This window comes from Canis aureus, chromosome 5 (assembly GCF_053574225.1).
Source record: "Canis aureus isolate CA01 chromosome 5, VMU_Caureus_v.1.0, whole genome shotgun sequence".
Lineage (NCBI taxonomy): Eukaryota > Metazoa > Chordata > Mammalia > Carnivora > Canidae > Canis > Canis aureus.
This window is the reverse complement of record NC_135615.1, coordinates 33,766,946-33,777,803: the sequence shown is the minus strand read 5'-3', so window position 1 is coordinate 33,777,803 and position 10,858 is coordinate 33,766,946. Positions and strand designations below refer to the sequence as shown.

The following is a 10,858-nucleotide window of genomic DNA, read 5'->3' as shown; positions in this document are numbered from 1 at the left end:
CCCCTCAGTGCCTGTCACCCATTCACCCCCACCCCCCGCCCTCCTCCCCTTCCACCACCCCTAGTTCGTTTACCAGAGTTAGGAGTCTTTATATTGTCTCCCTTTCTGATATTTCCCACACATTTCTTCTCCCTTCCCTTATATTCCCTTTCATTATTATTTATATTCCCCAAATGAATGAGATCCCTTATCCTAATAACATTATAGTTCAGCCTTCACCAGGAGCTCCAAAATGCCCCTGACGTACATTGAGGCCTCATGTATGAGAGTTTGAGCTTTTCGGCTTCGTTCTTGAGTTTTTTCTATGCCTACTGTTGTCATGGATAGTTTTGGCCTTTGTTTTCTGTTGCAATTGTATTTCCTTTTAATAAAATTAACAGTGGTGGCCAAAAACTTTATGGATTTCTCCGTGCTCATCAAGTTAAATGTACTTTCAATCCCATTTATCTTCCCCATCGCCCATGTACTTCCCCTCTGGCAACCACCAGTTCTGCATCTGAAAGAGTCTTGTCCTCTTACTTGCCTTTTTTCCCTTAGATTCTACAAATGAGTGAAATCCTATGGTATTTCTCTTAACAGCATGCTTTCTGGGACCACCCATGTTGCAAATGGTAAGTTGGCATTCTTTTTTTATGGCTGAGTCATATTCTGTTGAATTTATCTACTACATGTAGTCACATAGGATGGATATCTTTTCTATCCATCTACTTACAAATAGACAACTGTGTTTTCATAGCTTTACTGTTATAAGTAAAGTTATAAGTTTGTGGTAAACATAGGGGATACATGCGCCTTTGCCAATTCGTGTTTTCCTTCCTTTGGGTAAATGCCCAGCATTGGAATTAATTGGATCCTATGGTAATTCTAGGTTTACTTTAAGGAAACTCCCTACAGTTTTCCACAGTGGCCTCACCCGTCTGCATTCCCACCAGAGTACACAGTGTTACTACCCCCCCATCCTTGCCAACACTTGCTGTGTTTTTTTTTTTTTTTAATTTTAGCCATTCTGACAGCTCTAAGGTAAGGGGCTATTGTGGTTTTAATTTGCATTTCTCCGATTAGTGATACTGAGATGTGTTTGGGCATCTGTATGTCTTGATATAGATTAGAAGTTTTCTCCTGAAAAAAAAAAAAAAAAGTTTTCTCCTGGTGTCTTGGGAAATATCTTGCTGGTCATGAACAACAAACCTACTTAACAGGTAGTAGCCTGGTTCTGAGTGATTCCTTGATTTTCATGGAAATATATTGGAAAAGGGACAGTCCATATAACTATTAAATACTACCTGCCCTTTTTGTAATTATAGCTGATCTATTAGTTTGAGGTATACGACAGTGATTCAATAACTATACACTTAACAAAATGCTCACCAAAGTAAGCATAGTACAGCACTGACTACATTCCCTATGTTGTACTTCTCATCCTTGTGACTTAAGTTTGTGCCTCTTACTCCCCTTATCTCACCCACTTTGTCACTTTTCTTCCCTTTGGCAACCATTAATTCTCTGTAGGAATGTTTTCTTTCTTATTTTTTTTTTTTTTTGGATTGCACATAAGTGAAATTGTGGTATTTGTCTTTCTGACTGCACTTAGCATAATACCCTCTAGGTCTGTCCATTTTGTTATATAAGTGGCGTGATCTCATTTTTAAAGCTCAGTAATATTGCATCGTATACATCTTCATTCATCAGTCAATGGGCACTTAGGCTACTTCCATACCTTGGCTGTTGTAAATGATGCTGCCATGGACCTAGGGTTGCACATGTTTTCTTGAACTAATCTGTTACCTTTAGCAAGTAGGACAATAACTGGATCACATGGTAACTCAGTTTTTTTTTTTTAAATTTTATTTATTTATTCATGAGAGACACAGAGGCAGAGAACACAGGCAGAGGGAGAAACAGGCTCCATGCAGGGAGCCAATGGGGGACTCGATCCTGGGACTCCAAGATCCTGGGCCGAAGGCAGGCGCCAAACTGCTGGGCCACCCAGGGAACTCCGGTAACTCAGTTTTGAAAGAATTTTCCTCCTGTTTTTCCACAGTGGCTGCACCAGCTTGCATTCCTACCAACAGTGCACGAGGGTTCCCCTTTCTCCACATCTTTAACACTCATTAGGTAGTCTTGATACTAGGCATTCTCACTGTTGTGAGGTGATATTTCATTGTGGTTTTAATCTGTTTCCCTGAGGAGTGATGTTGAGCATCCTTCTGTGTGTCTCTTGGCCATCTGTAGGTTGTCTTTGAAAAAAGGTCTTTTCAGGTTCTCTGACAAGTTTTTAACTGGATCGTGTTTATTTGGTGTTAGCTGAATTTTTTTTTTTTTTTTTTTGTGTGTTGTGGACATTAGCCCCTTACCAGATATATCATCTGCCACTATCTTCTCCCATTTAGTAGGTAATCCTATAAATTGTTTTCCTTTGTTGCAGATGGTATTTAGATTGATGTATTCATTTTTTTTTTTTTTGCTCATTTCCCTTGCCTGAGGGAATATATCCACAAAAATGTTGCTAAAGCTAATGTCCAAGAGATCAACAGTGTTTTCTTTCAGGATTTTTATGGTTTCTGTTCTTTAGTCTTCAGTCCATTTTGAGTTGATTTTTGTGCATGGTTGTAAGAACATGGTCCAGAAGCTGTTGTCCTAGCACTTACTGAAAAGGCAGTATTTTTCCCATTGTATACTTTTACCTCTTGTGTTATTGACTGACTGTGAAAGTATATTTCTGAGCCCTCTTCTGTTACATTATCTGTGTCCATTTTTGTGCCAGTTCTGATTATTACAGCTTCATAGTATAGTTTAAAATCTGGGATTGATACCTCCAGTATTGTTTCTCAAGATTGCTTTTGTTAAGTTTTAAAGGCTTTTTGTGGTTCGACGGAAACTTGAAGATGATTCTACTTCTGTGAAAAATATTATTGGTATTTTTTTTTATAAAGATTGCATTGAATCTGTAGATTGCTTGAAGGAAATGTTTTAGCAACATTCCTCCAATGCATGAACATGTTATATATTCCCATTTTTATTCAATTTTTTTTTTTTAATGATGTCTTAGTTTTGAGAATACAGGTCTTTCACCACTGTGGTTAAATTCCCAGGTATTTGTTTTTGGTGCAATTGCCAGGGGAATTGTTTTATCTTCTCAATGTATAAAAACATGGCAGATGGGGATCCCTGGATGGCTCAGCAGTTTGGCACCTACCTTCTGCCCAGGGCTTGATCCTGGAGTCCCGGGATTGAGTCCCGCATCGGGCTCCTTGCATGAAGCCTGCTTCTCTCTCTGCTTCTTGTTCGTTCTCTCTGTCTCTGTCTCTCTCATGAATAAATGAATAAAATCTTTAAAAAAAAAAAGTGGCAGTTGTTGGCTTCCTTGAAACTTAACTGAATTTACTGGTTCTAACAGTTCTTTGGTGTCTTTAAAGTTTTCCATACGTACTATCCTGTCATCTACAAATAGTTTCACTTTTTCCTTTCTAATTTGGATGCTTTTTTTTGTCTGATTGCTGCAGCTGGGACTTCAGTACTATGTTGAATAAAGAGGGACCGTGGACATCCTTGTTCATCTCAGAATAAAAGCTTTGTTTCCCCATTGAGTAGGATAATTATTTGTTAAATATGGCCTTTATTAAGTTGTCTCTAAAATTCAGCAAAGTGGGTTATCTCATGAATTGATGAGTTTTGTCCATTTTTCTGCATCTCTTCAAATAGGGTTTTTAATCCTTCCTCTTCTGTGATTCAAGTATAGTTAACATACAGTGTTTAATCTCAAGCGTACAATATAGTGAATCTACCAGTCTGTACATTGCTCAGTGCTCATCGTGAGTATCCTCTTTAATCCCCTTCACTAATTTCACCCCTCAACACCTCCCCCTCTGATAACCATTAGTTTTAATAGTTGAGTCTTCGGTCAGTAAATCTCATGAGTGAAATTGTGGTATTTGTCTTTCTCTAACTTATTTAGCATTATGCCCTCTAGAACTCTCCGTGTTGGAAATGGCAAGATTTCATTGTTCTATGGCTGAGTAATATTCCATTGTATGTATACACATCTTAATCCAATTGTCTATTGATGGCCAGTTGGGCTGCTTCCATATCTCAGCTACTGTAAATAATGCTGTAATAAGCATGGAGTGCATATCTTTTTGAATTGTTTGCATATTCTTTGGGTAAATACCTAGTATTGAAATTTTACTAGATCCTATGGTAGTTCTGTTTTGAGAAACCTCCATACTGTTTTCCAGAGTGGCTGCACCAGTTTGCATTCCCACCAACTGTTGGTGAGGGTTCCCCTTTCTCTGCACCCTCACCAACACTTAATTCTGGTGTTGATTTTACCCATTCTTGACAGTGTGAGGTGATAGCTCTTTGTTTTGATTTGCATTTCCCCTAGGGGGCACCTGGGTAGCTCAGCTGGTTAAGGGCTTGCCTTTGGCTCAGGTCATGATCCCAGGGTCCTGGGATGAGCCCTACATTGGGCTCTGTGCTAGGTAGGAGCCTGCTCCTCCCTCCTGCTTGTGTGCCTCACACGCTCTCTCTCCTCACCCCCTACCCAAATGATTCGCATTTCCCTGATGAATGTTTTCATGTCTGTTGGCCATCTGTAGGTCTTTGGAGAAAGGCCTGTTCACATGTTCAGACCATTTTTTAAGTGGGTTATTGGTGGTTTTTTGGTATTGGGTTATAGAAGTTGTTCATATATTTAGGATGTTAATTAACCCGTCATCAGATATATCATTTGTAAATATCTTCTCCCATTTAGGTAGATTCTTTCAGTTTTGTGAAGTTCTTTTGATGTAGTTATTTTAATTTTTTTTAAAGACTTATTCATTCATTAGAGGCAGAGACACAGGCGGAGGGAGAAGTAGGCTCCTGGCAGGAGCCCGATATGGAACTCAATCCCGGAACTCCAGGATCATGACCTGGGCCAAAGGCAGATGCCCAACTGCTGAGCCACCCAGGGATCCCTTTTTGATGTAGTTCAAATAGTTTATTTTTGCTTTTATTTCATTTAGGCATATCTAGAAAACTGTCGCTATGGCTGATGTAAGAGAAGTCACTGCATGTGTTCTCCTTGAGGATTTTTCTGGTTTTAGATCTCATGTTTAGGTCTTCAATCCATCTTGAGCTCTTGCGTATTGTGTAAGAAAGTGATCCAGTTCCATTTTGCATGTGGCTATCCATTATCCCAGCACCAATTGTGGAAAAGACTTTTTCCCATGGCATATTCTTGCCTCCTTTTTGAAGATTAATGGACCATATAAATGCAGACTTATTTCTGGGCTCTCATTCTGAGTGTCTATTTTTGTGCTAGTACTATAGTGTTTTGCTTACTATAGCTTTGTGTAGTAGATCTTGAAATCTGGAATTGGGATAGCCCAGCTTTGTTCTTCGGATTCATGGGCTCTAAAGTCTTCTGTGGTTCCATACACGTTTCAGTATTTTTCTGAAAACTGTCGTGGGTACTTTGACAGGCATTATAGCAAATCTGTAGATTGCTTTGGAGAACACATTTTGACAGTGTTCTTCCAATAAAGATGAAATGTCTCTCCATTTGTGTTATCAATCTTTTTTCCGTCAATGTTCTATAGTTTTCATGGTATAGGTTTTTTACCTCTTTCATCAGATTTATTCCTAGGTATTTTATTTTTGGTGCAATTATAAATGATGCTTAATTTCAACAATTTCATTGGTAGTGTACAGAAATGCTGTCCATTCTTGGGTATTTTGCATACTGCCATTTTACCGAACTTGTTTATTGTAGTAGTTTTTTTGGTAGAATCTCTGGGACTTTCTTTGTAGTAAGTATTTACCAATATGGATGCCTCTTATTTTTATTTCATTTGATTGCTGTGCCCAGGATGTGGCGTACTATGTGGAATAAGAGTTGAGAGTGGATCCTTGTTCCTGACCTAAGGGGGAAAGCTGTTTTTCACCAGTGAGGATGTCAGCTGTGGATTTTTCATTTGTGATATTTATGTTGATGTAGGTTTCTTCTAACACTATTTTTTGTTGAGGACTTTTTTTTTATCATGAGTGTTGAATCTTGTCAAATGCTTTTTTCTGTATCTATTGAGATAGGATTTTTAACCTTCATTTTGATGTGGTTTATGGTGTTGATTTGCTAATGTTGAACCACCCTTGCATTCTGAGAACAAATCCTGCTTGTGGGGAATGATCTTTTTCATGTTTTGTTGTAGGCATTTTGCCTATATTGTTGAGGATTTTTGCACGAATGTTTATCAGTGATACTGTCCTGTAGTACTGTGTGTGGTAAATGGTTTTGGTATCAGGGTAATGCCAGCCTCATAGAATGTATTTGGAAGCTTTCCTTTTAATTTTTGGAATAGTTGGAGAATAGGTATTCTTTAAATGTTAGAATTGTGAATCCATCTGGCCTTGGATTTTTATTTTCTGAAAGCTTTTTGATGACTGATTCAATTTCATTACTTGTAATTGGTCTGTTCAGATTTTCTATTTCTTCCCAGTGCAGTTTTGGAACATTGTACATTTCTAGGAATTTATTCTAGGTTGCCAGCTGTGTTAGCATATGATGTTTCATAGATAAACCTCTGTATTTCTGTGGTGTCCATTCTCATTTCTGACTCTATTTGGGTCCTTTCTCTTGAGTCTGGTTAAAGATTTGTCAATTTTTTCTTTCTTTTCAAATGATTGGCTCTTGGTTTCATCAATTTTTCCCTAATATTTTTAGTTTCTACACCACTTACTTTTGCTCTGATTCTCTTCTGCTCATACATTGGGCTTCCCCCCACCCTTTGGTCATAGGATTAGATTGAATTTTGAGGTAGGCATGTATTGCTGTGTACATTTCCCCTTACAATTGCTTTCACTGTGTCCCAGAAATTTGGGACCATTGTTTTCATTTGGCTCTATTTGATCTCTCCTTTGATTGCTTCACTGACACATTGGTTGTTTAGAATCATGCTTTTTTTTTTTTTTTCCAGTTTGTTTTATTGGTTTCCAGTTTCATGTAGTCGTGGTTAGAAAAGATGCATGGTATGATTTCAATCTTAAATTTGAAGCTTGTTTTATGGCATATGTAATCTATTCTGGAGAATGTTCTATGTGGACTTGAAAAGGTGTATTCTGTTTTGGGGTGGAATATTGTGATTATATGTTATGTCCATCTCAATGTCTTTCAGAAGTACTATTTCCTTATTGATTTTTTTTTTGTCTGGATTTATCCACTGATAGGAGTGGAGTGTTAAAGGCCCCTGCTACTGCACTATAAGTTAATATTTGCTTATGTATTTAGGTGCTCCAGTGTTGGTGTACAATGGTCCTGTCTTCCTTGTTCCTTTTAACAATACAAATTGCACTCCCCCCCCCCAAAAAAAAAAACAATACAAATTGCCCTTTATCTTCTGTTAGTCTGTTTTAAAAGTGATTTTTGCCTAATAAAAGTATTGCTACCTTGGCTCATTTTTCCCTACTGCATTGGCATAGAGAATGTTTTTTCATCCCTTCACTGGTATATGGCTCATTAGGTCTGAGGTGAGACTCTTGTAGGTGGCAGATAGAGGAATCTTGTTTTTTCTCCACTCCACCACTGACCTTTGTTTAGAGCATTTAAGTCCTTTCCGTTCATAGTAAATTACTGATAGGTATGTACTTATTGCCGTTTTGAAAAATGTTTTCTGGCTGTTGTAGTTCTGTTCCTTCTGTTGCTCTTTGTGATCAATGAGAATATAGTTTTGTCTGGGTTTCTCACCTACCTCCCTCTAGTAGTTTGTTTTTTTTACAGTTAAGTCTGGGTTTTCTTTGTGGTGGGTGTGGCAGAGAAGAGGTGGTTACATTCCACACAGGAAATCTCTGGTATTGGTTTTTGACTTCATTTAGCATTATACCCTCTGGGTTCATTCCATGTTGCAAATGGCAAGATTTCATTCTGTTTATAATAGAATATCCTGTCATGTGTACATATCATGTCTTTATCCATTATTCCATATTTGGCTGATGTAATGCTGCAGTGAACAGGAGAACATAGATCTTTTTAAATGAGTATTTTCATATTCTTTGGGTAAATAGCCAGAAGGAGAATTACTGGATAATACAGTAATTCAATTTTTAATTTTTTGAAGGATCTCCATACTGTTTCCCACAGTGGTTACACCAGTTTGCATTCCCATCAAGGTGTCCTGGGAGTCCCTTTACTCTCCACATCCTCACCAACATTTGTTTCTTGTGTTGATTTGAGCCATTCCAACAGATGTGAGGAGGTAACTCATTGTGGTTTGGATTTGCAGTTCCCAGATTAGTGATTTTCAGCATGTTTTCATGTGTCCATTGGTCATCTGGAGGTCTTTGGAGAAATGTCTGTTCATGTCTTCTACAAAAATTTTCATTGGATTATTTGGGGAGGGTTTAATGTTTTTGTTACTGTTAGCCTTCCTTGGCTGTGCAAAAGCTTTTTAAATTTATGTAAGTCCCAGCAGTTCATTTTTACTTTTGTTTCCTTTGCCTCAGGAGACCTATCTAGAAAGAAGTTGCTGTGGCCAATGTCAAAGAAGTTAATGCCTGTGTTCTTCTAGGATTTTTATGGTTTTAAAGGTCTCACATTTAAGTCTTTAATCCATTTTGAATTTTTTTGTATATGCCATAAGAGTGTGGTCAGTTATTTGGGGGGTGTGTGTAATTTTTTTTGGGGGGGGTGCTTTGTTTTTTTTGCAGCTATCCAGTTTTCCTAACACAATTTGTTGAACAGTCTTTTTCCTGTTGAATATTCTTTACTGCTTTGTCAAAGATTAATTGACCTTATAAATGTGGGCTTATTTATGTTTTCTATCCTCTTGCATTGATCTTTTTGTGCCAATACCATATTGCATTTTGATTAGTGTGCATAGTATATCTTGAAATCTGGGATTATGATCTCTCCCATTTTTTCATGTTTGTTTTGGCTATTGGAGGTCTTTTGTGGTTTCTTAGAAATGTTAGCATTGTTTCTAGTTATGTGAAAAATGCCATTGATATTTTCATAGGGATTGCATTAAATCTGTAGACTGCTTTGGGTAATACAGACATTTTAACAACATTAGCTTGCCCAATCCTTGAGCATGAAATAGCTTTTCATTTGTTTCTGTGGTCTTCAATTTCTTTTAATGTTTTATAGATTGCAGAGCACAGGTCTCTTCTCGGTTAAGTGTATTTTTAGAATTTTATCTTTGGTGCAACTGTAAATGGGATTGTTCTCTTAATTCTGCATTAGTGTATAGAAATGCAATGGATTTCTTTTTTTTTTTTTTTTTTAGAATACTAATTTTGGCAATGGACTACCAGGGTTTTTTGTTTTTTTTTTAATTTTTATGTATTTATGATAGTCACACAGAGAGAGAGAGAGGCAGAGACGTAGGCAGAGGGAGAAGCAGGCTCCATGCACCAGGAGCCCGACGTGGGATTCGATCCCGGGTCTCCAGGATCGCGCCCTGGGCCAAAGGCAGGCGCCAAACCGCTGCGCCACCCAGGGATCCCCTGCAATGGATTTCTGTATGTTTTTGTATTTGGTGACCTTAGAGAGTTCATTTACTGAGTTTTTAAGTTTTCTGCATATAGTTATCACATCATCTGCAAATAGTGGAAGTGGTACTTCTTAGCAATTTAGATATCTTTTTGTTTCTTTGATTGTGAGTAAAGTGACTAAAGCTTCCAGTACTACGTTGAATAAAAGTGGGAATCCTTGTCTTGTTCCTGAACTTAGAAAAGCTCTGTTTTTCCCCATTTAGGGTTTTAGCTGTGGGTTTTTCATAAATTACCTTTATTATGTTGAGGTATTGAGGTATAGTCTCTCTAAACCTACTTTGTTGAGAGTTTTTAACATGAATAGATATTGTACTTGGTCAGATGCTTTTTCTGCATCTACTGAAATGCTTATTGATGTAGCACATTTTCTGAATATTGAAACACACTAGTATTGCTAGAATAAATCCCACTTGTTATAGGGAATGATTAATGTATCATTGATTTGGTTTGCTGATTCTTTGAGGATTTTAGCATCCATACATGAGATACTGGCGTGTAGCTCTCTTAGTGGTATCCTTATCTGGTTTTGTTATCAGGATAATGCTGGCCTTGTAGAAAGAATGTGGAAGCTTTCCTTCCTCTTGTATTTCTTTGGAATAGTTTAAGAATAGGTTAACTCTTCAAGTGTTCAGTAGAACTCACCTGTGAAGACTTCTGGTCTTGGACTTCTATTTGAGAATTTTTTGATTACTGATACAGTTTCATTGCTGGTAATGGGTCCATACAAATTTTCTGTGCCTGATTGTTTTTGGGAGGTGGTTTCTAGCCGTTTGTCCTTTCCAAGTTTCCAACTTGTTGACATATAAATTTTCATAATACTGTTGGTAGTGTCAGTTATATTTTTTTCACTGTCAATTGAGTCTTTTTTTTTTGACTCGGGCTTGAGGTGTACCAATTTTGTTCTTTTAAAGAATCAGCTCCTCGTTTTACTTTGTGTTTTGTTTCTGTTTCTCTAATCACGTCCGTCCTTTACCGGTTTTCAGTTTTACTATTTTCTAGCTCCTTTCAGTGTATGGTTAGGTCGTGATGGTTTTTCTTGAGGTAAGCCTGTATTGCTATAAACCTCCCTTTTCCAGCCTTCCAGCCACCTTTGCTACATCCTAAAGATTTTTGATCATTGTTTCATTTGTCTCAGTGTATTTTTAGATTTCCTTTTATATTGAAACTCCATGTATTTGTGTTCTTCTCAGATATTTTATTGTAGTTTGTTTCATAGTGTTGTGGTTGGAAAAGATGCATGGTATGACTTCAGTCTTGTTGAATCTGTGGAGACTTGTTTTGGGGCCTAATATGTGATAGGTTATAGAGAATGTTCTATGTGCCCTTGATG

General features: G+C 37.5%; 1 long non-coding RNA gene across 1 annotated transcript in view; it reads left to right on the top strand.

Annotated features, from left to right (window-relative positions):
* The first annotated feature begins 531 nt into the window (after positions 1-531).
* Positions 532-10,858, top strand: part of LOC144313927 (uncharacterized) — a 67,461-nt gene continuing 57,134 nt past the window's right edge. Inside the window, exon 1 of the long non-coding RNA XR_013379577.1 lies at positions 532-611. This is a non-coding gene — a long non-coding RNA (uncharacterized LOC144313927). The remainder of the gene's footprint in view (positions 612-10,858) is intronic.